At 51.5% G+C, this 17,971-nt stretch overlaps 1 protein-coding gene across 1 annotated transcript in view; it reads left to right on the top strand.

Annotated features, from left to right (window-relative positions):
* Nucleotides 1-6,890: 6,890 nt before the first annotated feature.
* HRH2 (histamine receptor H2) overlaps nucleotides 6,891-17,971 on the top strand; it is a 53,668-nt gene continuing 42,587 nt past the window's right edge. The window contains exon 1 of the mRNA XM_043595560.1: nucleotides 6,891-7,021. The gene's annotated coding sequence lies outside the window, so the exon portion shown is untranslated. The remainder of the gene's footprint in view (nucleotides 7,022-17,971) is intronic.

Raw genomic sequence — 17,971 nt, 5'->3', positions numbered from 1 at the left:
CCAATACTCTGAGAGAACCAACTGGGGTGGAGTTCACACTATTACACATGACTTTGTACACATCTACAGTAATTCACATTCTCAGAACAGCTATATTTTATCTTGAAACCTACAAGGAAGCTAGGAGGGAGCTTCCTTCTCTAAGTGGAGGAGCTGATCAATAAAGAAGGAGATGAAAGTGGAACAGATGGGTGGAGAGAAGTGGTATCCTTTCCTGGGTCCCCAGGGAGCGAGCAGTGAAGGGAGTGGCCGCAGAGAGCTTTGGCGGGTGGTATTCCATTTTTCGTCAGGCAAGGTGTGATCTGTTTATGATCTTACCAAAAAAACACCCTCTTCCATTTTTTTAAAATAAATAAATACCTAAAATATATTTTGACGTATAGATAGAAGTCTGGAATGAGACAGGGATCAAATTATTCGTAAGCTTATCTCTGGAGGAACCAGATTTCAGGAAACTCGCTTAACCCGTACGGTTTGCATTTTTACAACGAGCTTTGTTACGTCTAGAATCGGTAAAAAGTAATGAAAGTATTTCCCTTTAGAAAAAGAAAAAGAATATACAGTTGAAACGTCCAAGAACTTAACAAGACATTTTGTCATTTGTGGCAGATGCTGCTTCGTGGCCAACCTGGCACTTCCGTTCCCAGCCGTCCCCTTTGCCTGCCTCCCACTCTGGAGGCTGGGGGGGCCAGGTTGTCGCTTTGCAAGCCTCCCTTGCAGCTAGGGGTGGCCACGTGGTAGACTTGGGCAAATGAGATGTAATTGGAACCCTGCTGAGGGGAACCGATCTCACCGGCTTCCTACCGCCATTTTTCCTGCCCCCTCTTGGGATGCGTTATGAAAGTGAGGGTGCACCAGGATAAGAAGGCTCTTAGGAGGGGCATGTGACCCAGCCTGGGAATTTAAGGTTGAACTTGCAGAGAAAGCAATATCTAAGTGTGACACGGGACCAGATAGGAAAATGTCCCAGCAGAGGAAAATCGGGTCACCGTACTCTCAAAGGGCAGCAGATTAGGGATGGGGTCATATTTTTTGCGTGTTTCTGCATTTCCTCTTCGAATCAGGATGTGTTCAGCTATAAATCATAGAAACCCTGACTTAAGAGGGAGAGGGCTCATTATCTCACAGGTGAAAAAGTGGGTCCAAAAGCCTTATAATTTTGGGTTTTGAGTCCATTGCTTTGCAGTTCTCATAGTTTTTCCCTCAGGGTCACAACAGGCCTGCGAGAGCTGCAGGATCAAAGGACGGAAGTAGCCGAACAAAGCAGGAGGAGGTGTGCTTCCTGTGTCTCCTATTATAGGAGGAAAATTTTTCATCCCCCTCCAAAAGACTTCCCTTCTCATTGGTCATGCTGGGTCACATGACCATCTCCATTTGTAATGGAGGCCGGGACAGCACGGTGGAAGTGGCTGTTGTAGACAACAGCAGAGCCCTCCGCACCCGCGCCCAACCCCCAGGCCAGGGACAAGCTGCCCAAGTCGTCTTTGGCTGGGTCCCAGGCTCACCTTCTGACCCTCACATCCCAACTCCTTGCCTCCTGGAACGCGGATTAATAACCCAGTCAGGCATCCAGGGGGTTAGCCCAGCTTGATTCCAAACCCTGGCTTTTTCTTCATTCTGCGTCCTGTTCTCTTACTGGAGTGCCAGTTCGGGGCTGCCTGTACGGGCCAATACATCCTGTAGCTGCTCTCAGGAAATCCTTGCATTATGGCTAATAGTACATAGTAATATTCTATGTACTAGTCAGGGTTCTCCAGAGAAACAGAAGTAATAGAATGTGGACATAGAAAGATTTATTTTAAGAGATGCCTGGGTGGTTCAGTCGGTTAAGCATCCCACTCTTAATTTCGGCTCAGGTCAAGGTCTCACAGTTTGTGGGTTCCAGCCCTGCATTAGGCTCTGAGCTGACAGGGCGGAGCCTGCTTGGGATTCTCTCTCTTCCTCTCTCTCTCTCTCTCTCTACCCCTCCTCCGCTCATGAGTGCAAGCACTCTCTCTCTCCAAATAAGTAATAAACTTAGAAAGAGAGAGGGAGATTTATTTTAAGGAATTGGCTCATGACATTATGGAGGATGATAAGTCCAAAATGCATAAGGTGGGCTGGCAGGCTGGAGACTCAGGCTGAACACATCATTTCCAACTCTGGATTCCCACAGAACCTTCTATTTTGCGAGTGGAGTGCACCAGGAGAGCCCACTGGTTGAAAGATGGGGCTTTGGAACCAGTCAACTGAATTCCCCAGCTAGCCGTGGGACCTTGGAGAAAAACTCTGACTTGCTGAGCTTCAGTTTCTTCATCTATAAGGAGGTGCTGGTGGGGGATAATAAATGTATCTCCCTCATAGGGCTATGGGTGAGAATTATTTGAGATGATTTATGCAAAAAAATCCAGCACAGTATATAGAAGATGGTATATATCCAACAAACTGTGTTCCCTCCTATCTTGTAAGCCAGAACTGGGACATCTATAAGCTTAGAGACCTTAGGGAAATTGGCAAATCTGGGCTCTTTGGGGTACCCCAGTCTCAGCCCTGAGACTTTTCCAAAGCTTCTCTCAAGACTCAGAGCACACGATGGCCAGGAAACTGCATCCCACACTTCCACTTACAGTCTCAGGTGCCCTACCGCAAACCCAGAGCCACCCGAGAGCCCAGGACAGAGACAAGAAATAACCGATGAAAAAAACCAGTGGGTTTCGCTGGAATTTTCCGCAGACCACTTTAGTAAATGTTATCACTATGCCATGTCATTCGTTATCTTAATTGTTGCATTTTTTTTTTCAATTTTAAGCTGTCAGACTCGGCAGAGATTACTCATTCAAAGAAGGCACGTTTTGTAGTTTTTTTTTCTTCTATTTTGGTCAAATAGTGGTTTGGGTTTCCTCAGAATGAGAAGCTTCTTCCGTTTCCTTTGAAAGATGGCTTTTATTAAGTATTCAGAGCAAGGAGAAAATTTAGGCTATCAGATCCCAAGCCCTCTTACAAGGTGGGGAGCCTCTTAGTAATAATGACAACTTCCTACATGATCAACGCTTTTAGTAGTTTCCAAAGGTTTCTCAGATCTGTTACAGAACTGGAAACTTTTAGAGCTGGAAGGGGGTGCAAATGTCATCCCAGACTGTGGGGTGACTGACCATGAAATGACTCCAGCAAGAACTCTAATACTAACTTGCTTTGTAGTGTACAAAGGGTATCACTTCCCTGTTAAAATCCTTCTTTGGCTCCATTTAATTTAGGATGAAATCTACATACCCCCCCCCCCCCCCCCCCCCCGCCATGGCCTTGCACCAACACAATCTCCAACCATTTCCCCCTCTCCCTCATGCACTCAGCCATGATAAACTTCTCCGTACCTTGGGGCATTTGTACTTACGACTCTGACTACATGGGACGCTGCTCCCCCTTATCATACACCTGGGTTAGCTTAACCGTCATGTGCTAAGAAAATCCTTCTCCAACCATCATTAACAAAGCACTGCCTCCAGGCCCTCTCTATTCCATTGCCCTGCTTTGCTTTTCTCGTGGCAATTACATTTGGCTGAAGTTATCTGGCTTACTCATTGCCTTTTTCCTCCTCACATTTCAGATCCTTGCTTATCTTGTTCCTTGCTGTATTCCATAGTCAACCCCGGGCCCGAAATACAGTAGGTCCGGTCAATATGTGTTGATGGATGAATGAATGAATGAATGAACGAATGAATTTAATATCCATTTCTTTTCTCATCTGAGCCTCATCTAAACCCTTTGAGGAAGACATTACTGTTAGGCTTATGTGATGGTCAAGGAAATGAGCTCAGAGACCTGATTCCTCCCAAGGCCCCTTATCTGATTCGTTGCTTTGTAACAGACCACCCCAAAATTTACTGACTTAAAACAATAGAGATGCATCATTTGCCTTAGTTCTGTGTGTGGGCTGTGTGGCCCTTCTGCTGGTCTTCCCTGTGCTCAGCCATGTGGCTGTGAGAGCTGGGACAGCTGGCCATCTCTCGGCATGTGACCCTTCACCCCGGATATCTTTGCGGCCTGGCAGTCTCAGAGCACTGTTCCAAGACAGTGCCAGCTGAAGCACCAAGGCTTCTTAAGGTCTAGCCTCAGAAGTCGCATAGCATCCCTTCCGCTGGCTTCTGTCGGCCAAAGCAAGTCACAAGGCAGGCCCAGACTAGGGGAAGGGACACGGGTTCCACCTCTTGGTGGGAGGTGCTGCCATTTTTGCAAAGGGGTTTGGGCCCAATTGCTGTGGCCCTCTTTGACCTTCTATCACAGCTAATAATTAGTAAGTGCTGTGATAAGCTGAAACCAGCTTGACTGAACCGACTTAGTGAAGAACGCCCACGATTATCCCGCAACATCACGTGACTCCAGAAATCCAAATGGCCTACAACACATTTATCTCTCAATTACCCTACATGTCCCCTGCGGGCTGGGGCCGGTTCTGGGACTTCACTCCGGGACCCAATGTGATGAAGCCTGAAACATTGCCTGATTGGAGCCAGTCTCAAGACAGAAGAGTGACATGGCAGACGCTGGCTGTCACAGACCCTCCTGCATAGAAGTGACACAGATCACCTTCACCAACACATCAGTAGCCAAACGGGTCACAGACATATCATCCTCCCTCTGGGAGAGGCACCGACTATGAGTGCACAGTAACCTCACCCACACAGAGCCAATTCTCCTTTTTGGATCTTTAAAAAAAATTCTTTACAGAGCCCAAATCTGTCTCATGCTATTTCCACCATAGCGCCACGTGCTGGAGTCTCATCTGCTCCCTCAGAGAACCCTTCATAGAGAAGGAGAGAGAGAGAGAGAGAGACAGACAGAGAGAGAGAGAGAGAGAGAGAGAGATTGCTGGAGGCCTCTCTCTTCCAGGATACACACCCCGGCCTTTCCAGCCCCCCTTCCGATCACCTGCCACAGCTTCCCATTGCTCACAAGATCAAGTCCAAAGTCCCATCACTGAGGTGTCCTTAAAGCTCCCCACCCCTCCACCTGATTCCACATCTGATTCCTGCTGGCTGGCCCACCCTGAATGCCCCAGGCTGTTTGATGCCCTAAACCTGTCTCCATGCTGTTCCCTCCAGCTGTGCCCTCCCTCCTTCTCCACTTCTATCTCAAGACCATCTTTTTTTTCCCTTGGCAGGGTCAAGAGACTTTCCTTTTTCCTAAACCTTTTCGTTATAGTATTCATTCATTCACCTATTCAACCAACATTTATTGCGCATTTATGACTATGTATCAGCTACTGTTACAGGCTCTGGGGAGACATAGGGAACAATACAAACAGGGTTCCTGCTCTTTCACCGGTGACATCCTGGGAAAGCAGACAATAAGCATTAAAACAAAAATGTTTTTTGAAGATACTGAGAAGTGTTTGCATCATAATAAAACAGGATGATGTGAAAAACGCTGTGGTAAGGAGGTGACTGCTTTAGGTAAGATGAGCAGGCCTTGTGGCCTCTCTGACATTTGAGTAGCCAGGAAGACGTGGGGGAAGAGCCTTCTTAGTAGAGGGAACAGTCAGTGCCAACGGTCTGTGGTATGGTCCAGCATGGCCTGTTCCAGGCACAAGGAGGAAGCTGCCATAGCTGAGGCACACGGAGTGAGGCAGAGGGTGGAGAGGCATCAGGTCAGAGAAGTGGGCCAGATCATGTTGGTAGTGGTAGGGAGCTTGGATTCTATTCTAACTACAACAGGCAGTCACGGGAGGGTTTTAAGCAAGGGAGTACAGGGGCAAGAGGTGATTTGCACCTGTTTTTTTTAGAGATGACCTATGCTGCTTTGTGAATTGTAGGTGAGCAAGTGTGGAGTCCCCCAGACAGGCTTGGAGGCTCCTGCTGTCATTCCACGATACTGGTGACTTGGATGCATGGCCTACAACCTCCTCCCGCAGAAGCTGTGACCTCAGAGCTGCAGAGGTCTGTGGCCTTAGTCAGTATCCCAACACAGAAGCACAGGGTGAGGCCCATAGTGACAGAATGGCTTGGTGTGCTGTCAGTCATCATCAGCATGGCTCTGAAATGTACGGTCAACTGAGCCAGGATCCTTTTGCTCTCCTTGGCCTAGCTTCTGCACAAACTCCCTTGCTCATATCAGGTGCCTTGAGCAACCACGGGCAGCCCATCTGACCACCTGCTTCTCGTACCCTGGGCTGACTATGCAGGTCTGGCCAACACCCTTGGCCATCCTGCCCCCCTCCCCCGCCATCGGGGAGCTCCCTCCACCCAGAGCTGCGTGGTGAGCACAGCAGCCTTGACATCTTGATATTTAAGAGAGATTTTTCTCATCCGAACCTCCATTTTCCATACCCCAAATTCCCTTTTTCCCAAGACCCTCCCTCCTCTCTACCTCTTCTCTTTCTCCATCCCTTCCTTCAACTAGAACAAATCCACTCTGGGGTTTTCTGAAGTTCCTCTGATCCCGGAATTATCCAGGCTCTCCCCTTGAAACGAGACCGTTCTCTCTCATGTAGCCTGATTCCAGGTGCCGCTGGGCACCCCTGCGGAAGGCTGCCACCTGACCCCTGGGCCACAGCCCGGGAGTTCCCTTCCACTTGGATCACCGCACAGCTGGACGCCGGCTCCCAGCCCGGGCTGTCGGGGCGGTGGGTGGAAGTGAGGTGGGAAAATGAGAGGATGGAGGGTAGTGTGACCGAAAGAAAGGGGAAGGGGGAAGCGTCGGAGCCAGAGAGAGAAGGGAGGAAGGTCTAGGAGAAAGTGGGGGAGCGTGGGGGCCTGGGAGTGTGGGGAGCGAGCAAAGCGAAGGCAGAGTGTGCTGGGCACGGAGGCGGGAGGAGAGAGGGAGAGGAAGAGGGGAGCAGCGGAGACCGGGAGAAGGGAGGGAGGGAGGGCGGGAGCAGCTGAGCGCGAGGAGGAGCGAGTTGGGGGCGGAGACGAGGAAGTGGGCGCGAGCGGCGGGGCGCAGGCCGGGCGCCCGCTCCATCCCTGCCCCGAGCGGAGCCGGCGCGGGCGCACGACCGCGGCGAGCCCGGAGCCGAAGCCGGAGCCCCACGGCGCAGCAGCTCAAGGTAACGCGGCCGCCGCCTCCCCGCGAGGCCTCGGCTCCGGGTGGGGTCCCCGCCGCCGTCTCGACCCTGACCCCGGGTTTGAGCTCCCGGCCCCGGGGCTCGCTGATTGCGCCTGACCTTGGGCGATTTCCTCCGCCTCCGAGCCTCAGTTTCCTTCTCCGTGACCCGCCGAGGTCGTGCGCGCGCCAAGGGGGCGTTGCAAGGACGGGACGCAGCCCGGGTTCGGCTTCGCAGCAGTGCTCAGGGCGCGGGGTGGGGTGTATCGCCCCAGCTGCCCGGGTGGGGGGAGATTTGGAAAGTCCACTTGCACCGAAACAGCCTCTGTCCTGCCCCCAGGCTCTGAGCGGCGGCATCTTCTAGGGGCGATTTGTCTGCGGGAGCGTGGAGTCACATTCTGCTGAGGGAAAGCCAGTGGAGGGCTGGGGGCGGGCGGGAAGGGGGGCTCCGGGTTCCTCAGGGAGCCCAGGCATCTGGCCTTCGTCCTCCTGGGCTGCTGCCCTATGCCCAGTAGCGAGGACGGAGCTGGCCTCACCTGGCCCGATTTGCCTCCAGGATATGCTGGGCAAGTGGCCTTAACCAGGAATCCCAGTTCGCTGACTTAAGGGAAAGTGCCGTTGACCTTGACCCTGTGAACCTCAGTTTCCCACCCCGTGAAGAGGGGTATACCACTGCCCCCTTTGAGAAAGCTATGAGGGTAAGAAAGTGGGGCAGGAAAGTACCTGCAGGTTGTGGTGTCCCCCAGTGGCAGCTGTCATACCCTAACTTCCATGGCCAGATTCCTGGTTCTGGTTGCCTCCTGGGAACTCATCTGTCCTGGCCAGGCTCCTTCTGCTCTCCTTTGCCAGAGGTGGCCAGTGGTCTGGCTGGGCATGAAGCGGGGTCCTGGGAACTGGGATAGGGAGCAGGAGTCCCTTCCAGTCTAGACATGCATCCTGATGGTTTTCTAAGACATGAAAACTGTGAGGTGACAGTCTCTGTCCTGAGAGACTCCTGGGGGAATCTCTTGGAGCCTCAGTATCTTATTTGTAATGGGAAGTTATAAATTCATACTTAACTAATGAGTTCCCTGTCGCTGGAGGTTATGAAAGGCAATTAGACAGATTACATTTATTGACATCTTTGACCCTGAGATACGACAAGAATTGAATGGAACGAGAAATAACATTTCTCCTGCCCTTGCCCTGTGCAGGCCTGTACTTGGTGCATTGTATACACAGTGTTGGCTGTAGTCTACACAAGGATCCTGGGAAGCTGGTGTCATTAAACCCCAAAATTCCAGACAAGGAAACCAAGTCTCACAAGGGTGAATGGTTGCCACACGGTCCCACTGGTAGGACGTGCCTGTGCTGGGATTGGCCCTAGATCTGCCTGACTCCAGAGTACTTGTGATGGTACCACAGTGGCTCCCCAAAAGATGACCGTGGAAGGTGTCCAGCATGGGGCCTGGCACCTGGTGGGGACCAAGTCAGCGCTGGTTTCTTGTTCCATCATGTGTAAGAGGAGGGAGCTGCTATGTCATCACTGGGGAAAGTGAGTCTGAGTCTAGCACTGGGGTTGGGGTTTGCCTAGTGATTTCTCTAGGGGTGATTTCTCTGGAAGGAAAGCTGGTCATTAATCAACATCACATAGGAAGCAGATATCAAGCCGGCTCACCCCAGCCAGCCAGCTTCATTTCCTCTACCACCTAGTCCCACTTAACCTCGTCTCTGGTAACCTCGGCCCAGGCTGCTTCTCCTAGCTTCACGGACACTTTTTGTTCTCCGTACTCTGCTGACGACTAACTAAACTCTCCCTCCCAGCTGATGGGTCCCACGGGAAAACAAGGCCAGCTGTGGTCCATCTCCACCAACGCCCAGAGAAGGGGAAACAGGATTAAGTCCCAATCCCAAGGATTTAGCTCAGCTTTGGGGAGGAAATCCCTGATAATGGGAAAATGGGCACCCAGCTATGGGAAAGTGGGTGTCTCAGCAGGCTAGAGAGGTTCCTTTACTAAAAATGTTTTTTTTTTTTAAAAATAAATGTTTATTCATTTTTGAGAGAGAGAGAGGAGGGGGGAGAAAATGTGGGGGGGGGAGGGGCAGAGAGAGAGAGAGAGAGAGAGAGAGAGAGAGAGAGACAGAGGATCCAAAGCCGGCTCTGTGCTGATAGCAGCGGGGCTCGAACTCATGAACAGTGAGATCATGACCTGAGCTGAAGTTGGACACTCAACAGACTAAGCCACCCAGGCATCCCTTTGCCAAAAATGTTTTAAAAGAAGGGAGGCCATCCAAATGAAATAAATGATGGGAATGTGAACAAAGGCTCTTTCAAATGCAAAGATAGTCATCAACTATCCGAGAATGCCTAAATGTCAAATAGGGGATCAATTAAGTAAATTATGGAACAGCCATGTGGCTACTAAAAATGGAGAGTTTTTAATGAATGGGGACATGCCTATGCATATGCATATGTAGGGCATGGTCACAAATTAGTGGCAAGCACTTAAAAAAAAGACTGGAAGGAAACGGACCAAAGAGTGTTAATAATGTTTGCCAGTGGGTGGTAGGATTATAGATTTGTTCCCTGACTGTAATTTCTGAACTTCCCACATTTTATGTAATATGCTCATTAGCGGACATAGAACCCTCTGGCTTCTAGGCATGGTATAACCCACCCGCTCCCACCTCCTCCTGGCCAACACCCAGGGCAGGACTGGCACGTGGACACTTATCGGTGACAAGGCCACCTCTCTGTTGAGGCCTGGAAGGCCCCTTGGAAAAAAAGAAAGAATACTTCATTGTTATTACCAATAATATCTGATATTGGTTGTGTTCTTACTACGTGTTCATGGTAACCCTACAAGGTAGGTACTATCAATATCCCCATGTTACAGAGAAGAATGATCTGTAACCAAGAGTTAGATAATTGAGTCCCTGGCCCAGCACCCCACAGCATTCAAACCCAGGCCATCTGGATCCAGAGCCTACACCCCTAAGCAGAGTCAGGAGGGGTGGGCAGATTCAGTTAGCTCACGTGTGAGCACTAGTCACAGAAACCTGGGGGAGGCCGTGCATGTCCCTACTTGACGGCTGAGGAAAGGGCTGAGTAGTGACCCCCACAGGGCCAGGTTCTGTATTAGATGCTGGGGACCCAAAGGTATATAAGGTGCCATCTCTACACAGCTGTGGGGAAGACTGATGTCTATACAGTGTGTCAGGGCTTCGATGGGATTTGCTTAAGAAACCATGGAACATCAGAGAACGAAGGGTGAAGGCTCCCCAGAAGAAATGATATTGGAAATGATTCCGGAAGGGTAAGCAAGCATTCACCAGGTGGGCAAAAGAGGTTAGAGGCGTGATTCTCAGTCAGGATCAGTTTAGTCCCTTAGGACTGGGGACTGGATATTGATTGTCACAACTGGGGCGGGAGGCTGTGCTCACATCCTAGTGAGGAAGGGCAGGGGTGCTGCTAAACATCCCAGGATGCACAGGACAGCCTCCAGAACAAAGAATTATCCTGTGCAAAATGTCAACCGTGCAGAGTTAAGAAACCCTGGAGCTGAAGAGAAGGGCCTTCCTGAACAGTGATCGGCCTGTGTAAGGCACCCACAGATAGTCCCTAAGTGCCTCCTGTGTGCTGGGGACGTTGAGGCTGTGACTGCACTATCGGCCGCCTGGCCCTCTTGCTGTCCCTCGGCCGCCATCAGCAACTGGAGTGCTCTCTGATAAAATTAAAGCATTGTACAGACATAATTGTCATGCCATAAAATTCGCCTACTTAAAGTCTACAAGCCAGTGGCTTCTAGTATATTGTGCGACCGTCACCACGATCTAATTCCAGAACATTCTCATCACCCCGAAAGAAACTTTGTACCTGTTAACTGTCCTTCCCCGTTCAATCCTCACTCCCACCCAAGGCTAGACAACCACCAGTCTCTCTTCTGTGTCTATAGAAGTGCCCATTCCAGGCATTTCGTGTCAGTGGCATCATATAATATGTGATAATATGGAATAACATGTGGCCTTTTGTGACTGGCTTAGTTCACGTAGCATGTTTTCACAGTTCATGCGTGTTGTGACATGTATCAGTACATCATGCCTTTATACGGCCAAAATAATATTCCATTCATGGATACACCGTATTTCGTTTACCCGTTCATCAGTTGATGGGCATTTGGGTTGGTTCCTCTGTTTTGGCCATTATGAACAATACGGCTGTGAACATCTGTGTACAGATTTTGAGGGCATATATTTTCATTTCCTCTGGGGATATACCCAAGGATAGAATTACTAAGTCATATAGTAATACTATGTGTCACCTTTTGAGGAACTACTAGAGTGCTTTTTTTCCAAAGCAGCCGAACCTTTTATGTTCCCGTCAGCACTGTATGAGGGTTCCAGTGTCTTCTCATCCTCACCAACCCTTATTACCCAATTTTTGGGTTCTGTGGGCATGACGGGCTATCGTTACGGTTTTGATTTGCGTTCCCCGGCTGGCTGATGAATTCGAACCTCTTTTCAGGTGCCCGTTGGCCATTTGTACGTCTCGTTTGCTGAACTGTCCACTCAGATCAGAGTCAAAACTTTGTTGTGTCACCCCCTTACTTAGACCAAAAGGCACGCCCTACCAAGGCCTACAGGGCCCTACGTGATCGGGCCCTGTGTGTTGCTTTGACTGCATCTCTGCTCACTCCCTGTGCTCTGACCACACTGGCCCTCAGGGAGGCAAGCTGGTCCCCACTGGAGTCTCCTGCATGGGCTGTTTTCCTCTGCCAGATCACCATGTACCTAGGAGCTCTGGGGTGAGCCTCAGGGGGGGCCTTCCTTGTCCTCTCAATTTCAAGGCCCTCCTCCCTTCCCTGGCACATTTCAAGGTTTCCTTCGATCTATTTCCTTTTCTTGGGGCGCCTGGGTGGCGCAGTCGGTTAAGCGTCCGACTTCAGCCAGGTCACGATCTCGCGGTTCGTGAGTTCGAGCCCCGCGTCAGGCTCTGGGCTGATGGCTCGGAGCCTGGAGCCTGTTTCTGATTCTGTGTCTCCCTCTCTCTCTGCCCCTCCCCCGTTCATGCTCTGTCTCTCTCTGTCCCCCCCCCCAAAAAAAATATTTCCTTTTCTTTTTCTTTTCTTTTCTTTTCTTTTCTTCTCTTCTCTTCTCTTTCCTTTTCTTTTCTTCTTTCTTTCTTTCTTTCTCTCTCTCTCTCTTTCTTTCTTTCTCTTTCTTTCTCTTTCTTTCTTTCTTTCTTTCTTTCTTTCTTTCTTTCTTTCTTTCCTATCTGATAAGATCTGGAAGAACTGGGCTCCAGGCACCACTATACCTTTCATCTGTGAGATCAGCTAGTGTGCCCCTGCCTGGTTTTAGATGGGGCACCACTATACCTTTCATCACGGTGTGACCCTGGGCAAGCCACTGTCCCTCTCTGGGCCCCCTGCTACCCCATCTAAAACCAGGCAGGGGCACACTAGCTGATCTCACAGATCCTTTCTGACTCTGTGCTTCTTTGATGCCAGCTTCCGTGGGACAGCGTTGCCAGGAGGGTGCGGGCCTGGCGCCGTGGCAGTGAGAGAAAGGTGGCTGGAGCCAAGTTGGTCAGAGATTGGAGCAGGCAGCATGGCTGATTACCGCCAGCCCCGTGGGGACAGTCTCCAGGAGCATGTGGCAGCCTTGACCTGGTGCCCAGCCTCCAGGAGCAGCAGGAAGAATTGTCAACAGCGCCAGCCAGGACTGGACGCCTTGGCCACTTTCAGCTCAGCGATCACCCACCTTTCCGGCCAAGAATAATGGTCTAGCCTCCAAACCTACAGCCCTGGGGGAATCAGGGCAGGATTCCCAGAGCTGGGTGCAGAGGTCAATGGCAAGGCAGCAGGTGGACAAAGAGGATTGCAGGTGGAGAAAGAGGTTAAGAGACACTGAGCCACAAAACCTCCAGGTGTCCTCAGGGCACACAGGACAATTAATTAGGTTTTGCCCGAGGCACAAGGGGCAGTGGAAGGAAGTAACAGAGGAGTCAACAGGGCAGGATCCCACAATGTCAAATTGGGGAGTTTGGACTCTGTCCTGTAGGCCGGGGAGCAACGCAAGGATTTTAGGCCGAGGACTGAGGTGACCAGGTTGTGTTTTCCAAAACACAGTGCGGAGGCGGGTGGGGCTGAGAGAGAGCCGAGACCTGGAACATAGTCAGGATGCCCCTGCTCTTGTCCAGGTGAGCTGGGATCAAGGGTGGAACACTGCAGCCGGAGAGAAGGGAACAGATTCAAAAGCTGTTTGGAAGGTGAAGGCATATGCAGGGGGGTGGGGGGTGGGGGCGGGTTTGAAGGAGAACTGGGAGTCTAAATAATGAACGACGCAAGAACAGTGGATGCCAGCCTTTTGGGGTTCTGGCTATAAGAGAGAAGGCACAAGGAGCTGACGTTTGAGTGTGGCACTGTCCAGGTGGCTGAGGGATGGAGGACAGAGGCAGCTGCCGGAGGGGGTGATCCAGACTCAGGGATCGGGATGTGCAAAGGCACTGAGGTGCAAGAATATGGAGAGTCAAAGGGAGGGTGAGACTTCCAGGCTGGCTGGTGCACAGAGGGCGTGATGGCAGGAAGGGAAGGGAAACTGAGGCTGTAGAGGACGGGAGAGCCCCAGAGCAGAAGTCCAGCGACAGCACCACCATTTGTCACTACCTGACGCAGAATGTTCGCGACCCACGAGAAAGTTGGTTGCTAGGGTTAGCCCTCTCCGGGACTCCTTACCACACTCATGGGACAGAGGTGGTGAAAGTCAGCCTGACTTTCAACCACAAGGAAGGCAAGCTCCCTGAGCAATTGGCCAGTGAGTTTATGTTGATCTGGATCAAAGTTCTCAAAGTAATAATGAAAGAGGGTGGGTGGTTAGAAATGGAAGTAAATCCTCGGGGCAGACCCAGCTTTCTGAGAACACCAGGAACATGCTGAGCTCATAGCCAGCAGTTGGTGGAGGTCTTTGACAGGGAATCAGACGAAGATGTTAGAGAAAAAAAAAAAAAAGTTGAAAAGTTTAGATATTTTATTTTAAAGCCAGAAGACTTCATTTACAATCCAGATTTCCAGCTTCTCTTGAAAAACGTGGCAATCTGGTGGCACTGACCCATCGTGACCACAGTGGCCACCCCTCTGGCCGGGGCACGCATCCTCTCTCTGGGTTACCATGCCCACACCCCCACAGTCCCACAGTGGGTATAGACAATTCACACACAGCCTGCCTGGCCCAGGGCACCCTCGGGCCTGGGAGGCAGGACAACCTTCCTAGTTTTCCCTTGCTCTGCGTTCCCTAAAGTGGTCCGGGGAGCGTTATTTGTAGGGTGGGCTCCATGGGAAAAATAAGTCAAGTCCACCATTAAGACCTGGTACTTCCAGCACAAATTCCTTTTTTTTTTTTTTTTAATGTTTATTTTTGAGAGAGACAGAGAGACAGAGAGACAGAGCGTGAGCAGGGGAGGGGCAGAGAGAGGGAGACACAGAATCAGAAGCAGGCTCCAGGCTCCGAGATGGCAGCACAGAGCCTGGCGCAGGGCTGGAACCCACCAACCGCGAGATCATGACCTGAACTGAAGTCAGACGCTTAACCAATTGAGCCACCCAGGCGCCCCACAAATTCGTTTTTTTAAATAGCAACTTGAACAAATGTCCACAGAGCCCATTTGGAAAAATACTTACTGCCTTTGCTAAAGATTTCTTAGACGATTATGGGCTTTTTTTCTTTTCACCTTTTGATCAGAGAAAACATCCGTGTGGTTAGAAATACAATATACAAGGGAGCCTCCCTCCACCCTGACCCCCATTCGCCCAGTCCCCTGCCCAAAAGAGGAGGTCACTTTTGTTAGTTAGTTCGTGGTGATGTATCCTTTCAAATCCGCTTTACGCAAAAACATATACGCTTTACATGTATACGTATGTGCATGTTTTTGACATGAGAGGAGCATGTCATACACACTTCTGCACCTTTGTGTTGTTATTTTAGTCACCGCAGAATTAATTCCCAATGTGGAAAAGTTTGGTAAAGCGATCTGGAAGAAGACAGTAATAAGTCATTGTCACCCTCAAAGGAAACCACTCTTACTGTGCAGCCTGCCCGTCTAGACATAAGTTTTAGTTGTTTTTCTCCCCTGTAGGTTGATAAGGTAGGAGTTCTGAGTTCCAGTCATCTTCTGTATACACTTTCAATTCTGCTATTTTATTACTTAAATATAAACAGGTCCCCTCGTTATTTCGTAATTTCCAAAACGTGATAGTAAGCGCTATGAGAATTCCATTATGACATAATTTGCTCAGCCAGTCTTCTAGTTTTAAATTTTTTTTTTTCAACGTTTCTTTAATTTTGGGACAGAGAGAGACAGAGCATGAACGGGGGAGGGGCAGAGAGAGAGGGAGACACAGAATCGGAAACGGGCTCCAGGCTCCGAGCCATCAGCCCAGAGCCCGACGCGGGGCTCGAACTCCCGGACCGCGAGATCGTGACCTGAGCCGAAGTCGGACGCTTCACCGACTGAGCCACCCAGGCGCCCCAAGTCTTCTGGTTTTAAACGCCTGCAAGTCATTTCCAGTATTCAGCTGTCGTAAATAATACAGTTGGTCCTACGGTGTGTGATGTGTTTGGACTGAGCTGAGCGGACGTCTCCGGGAATCCTGGCACCTGGGTCAGATGCCGAAGGGTCATGGGTTGGTTCCCCAGGGCAGGGGGTAGGAGCTGGGGGTGCTGCTAAGGGCACAGCTGAGAAAGGGGACGTGGTGAGGTCGTGGAAGGAGACGGGACAGGGCAGGACAGAGCCCAGTGGAGAGCTGGAGGAAGGCAGGTTCTACAGCAAGCGTGGTGCTGAGGGCTTGTGAATCCCGTAGGGGGTTCACACCCCCTCAACCCCAACTACTAGGGCTTTCCACGCCTCCGCCCGTTTATTCCTCACAATAGTCAAATGTGTAGAACCCGTCATCATTTCCGTTGTGCCCGTCGAGGAGGCTGAGGCAGAGAGACACCAAGCCAGTGCTTGCTGTGACTGCAGGAGCAGCAGGGTAGCTGGCTGTCTAGAAGTGCCTTGCTCTTAAGCCCGCAAGCCTCTCCGCACCTTTGTGCTGTTGAGATTATCATCCCCGTTTCACAGGAAGGGGACTTGGGGCTCCAGGCCAGGTGGCCTGGCCAGAATTGCCCCACTGATAAGCAGCGGGGCTGGAATTAGGAGGCCCTGCAGCTGCTGTGGGGGACCCGGTGTTTCACTGAGGTTTGCAGGCTGAGAGGACCAGCGTGCTCCCCGGGGACACGGGTCCATCGGCCCCGGCAGGCTGTCCTGGGCCTATCGTGAGCTGCCCCTGCTCCCAGACTGTCCCCGTGGAGGCCCGTGTGCACTTGCCACGCTCATTTCTTCCCCCGCTCTGGCCGCCTTGGGTGCCTTCTCTCCCCGAAAAGGCAGGCCTCCACGTCCAGTGAGGGAAGAGCAGAGAGTGGCCGGGGGGGTTGGGAATGACATTGGCTAGGGTGCCGCCTCACTTCTAGCGCCAGCCCTTCGTGTGGCATCTCATCTGACCGGCGCCACACCCTGTGGGATCACGCCCTGTGTACAGATGGGGAAACTGAGCCTCAGAGAAGTTCCCGGCTCCTTTCCCCGACACGGGGTTGGCTTCCCCGGTGGGCAAAATGCTTCCTCAGGGGCGGGGCCGGCCCTGAGAGTCCCAAAGGGGACCTGGGCGGTAGGTTCCACGGATGCTAGAGCACATCCAGTCCCACTGCGAGAGGATTCCCTTCTCCGTTCACGTCCTCCTCTCGTGTCACAGGGAAGGCGTCAGTTTGGTGCTAATCCGTCGTAAGCACGTCTCCAGGCACGCCAGCCTGCCTTTCCAACAGGGAGAGAGGCTGGCTCTTTGGGCAGCAGCAGCCACACGGAATTTAACACTGATTGCGTTTTCGCCGCCTTGATTTTCAGGGTGACCCGTTGCAGGGAAAGGGATCCTGCTGATTGTTACAGGGATAAAAACCATTCCTTTTGCAATAAGTTCAAACACGTTAAAGAAAGATAGCAAGTAAACAAAAGACAAAAACAAAAACAAAAACAAACCAGGACTGGCATTTTGTGGGCTTGGCAAAAGCCGTGGAGGTGGTGCACGAACGAATGAGGTGTGGGGAACACAGGGGGTGTGGGACAGGGCAAGCTGTTGGGAATGGAAACCTGGGAGGGCTCTTCCCGCCTCTGACCTGCTGTGTGGCCTCCGCCCAGGCATTTGGCCTCTCTGTGTCACATTTGCAAAACGGGGTAATAGAGAACGCCCTGACTGCTCCACAGAGTTCTGCAGGACCCCAAATGAGTTCATGGGCCGGGGGAGGGGCCATGGAAGGTGGGAGAGGACAGGGAGGATTATAGAAGATAGCCAGTGTGGGTGAACGTTCCTGGCAAATGTTAGCTGTTTGCTGCTTGGGTCCTTAAAGGTGACCCAGCCGGCCACACGAGGACGCGTGCCTGTGAGAGCAAGCTGTACCTTGCGGGAAGGGCGTAAGCTGCAGTGAGGTCAGGGGGAAGGAAGATCAGAGAGGGAGGGAGGCCCCATGTTGGCGGGGCAGTTCAGGCTCCCAGCTCCCGTGGCCACGGCGGCTGCTGCGGGTGCAGGTGATGACGGTGATGGGGATGAGGACGGTGAGGAGGAGGAGGATGGCAGCAGTGACTGGCAGGGCGGTGGTGGCAGTGATGGCAGCCGCGATGGCAGAGATGATGGTGGTGAGTCCAGTCGGAGGGCCCGAGGGCTGTTGTATCATAAAGAAGCGGAAGCTCAGGAGCACATGAAGCCCCGTCGGGCTGCCTGGGAAAGGGGACTTAGATTTGTCCCGTGGGGCTGCAGAGCTTTTCAGGAACCTACAAAAATGTCTGCAAACTCACACAGGCACACGCGAGTCCCAGACCCAACATACAAAAAGAAAACCACAAAATTGCAAGTAATGAGTGTTTAATTGGCTATCTACAAATGTAACACTA

This window comes from Prionailurus bengalensis, chromosome A1, assembly GCF_016509475.1.
Source record: "Prionailurus bengalensis isolate Pbe53 chromosome A1, Fcat_Pben_1.1_paternal_pri, whole genome shotgun sequence".
Lineage (NCBI taxonomy): Eukaryota > Metazoa > Chordata > Mammalia > Carnivora > Felidae > Prionailurus > Prionailurus bengalensis.
The sequence above is the reverse complement of the archived record's forward strand: the minus strand, read 5'-3'. Positions and strand labels throughout refer to the sequence as shown.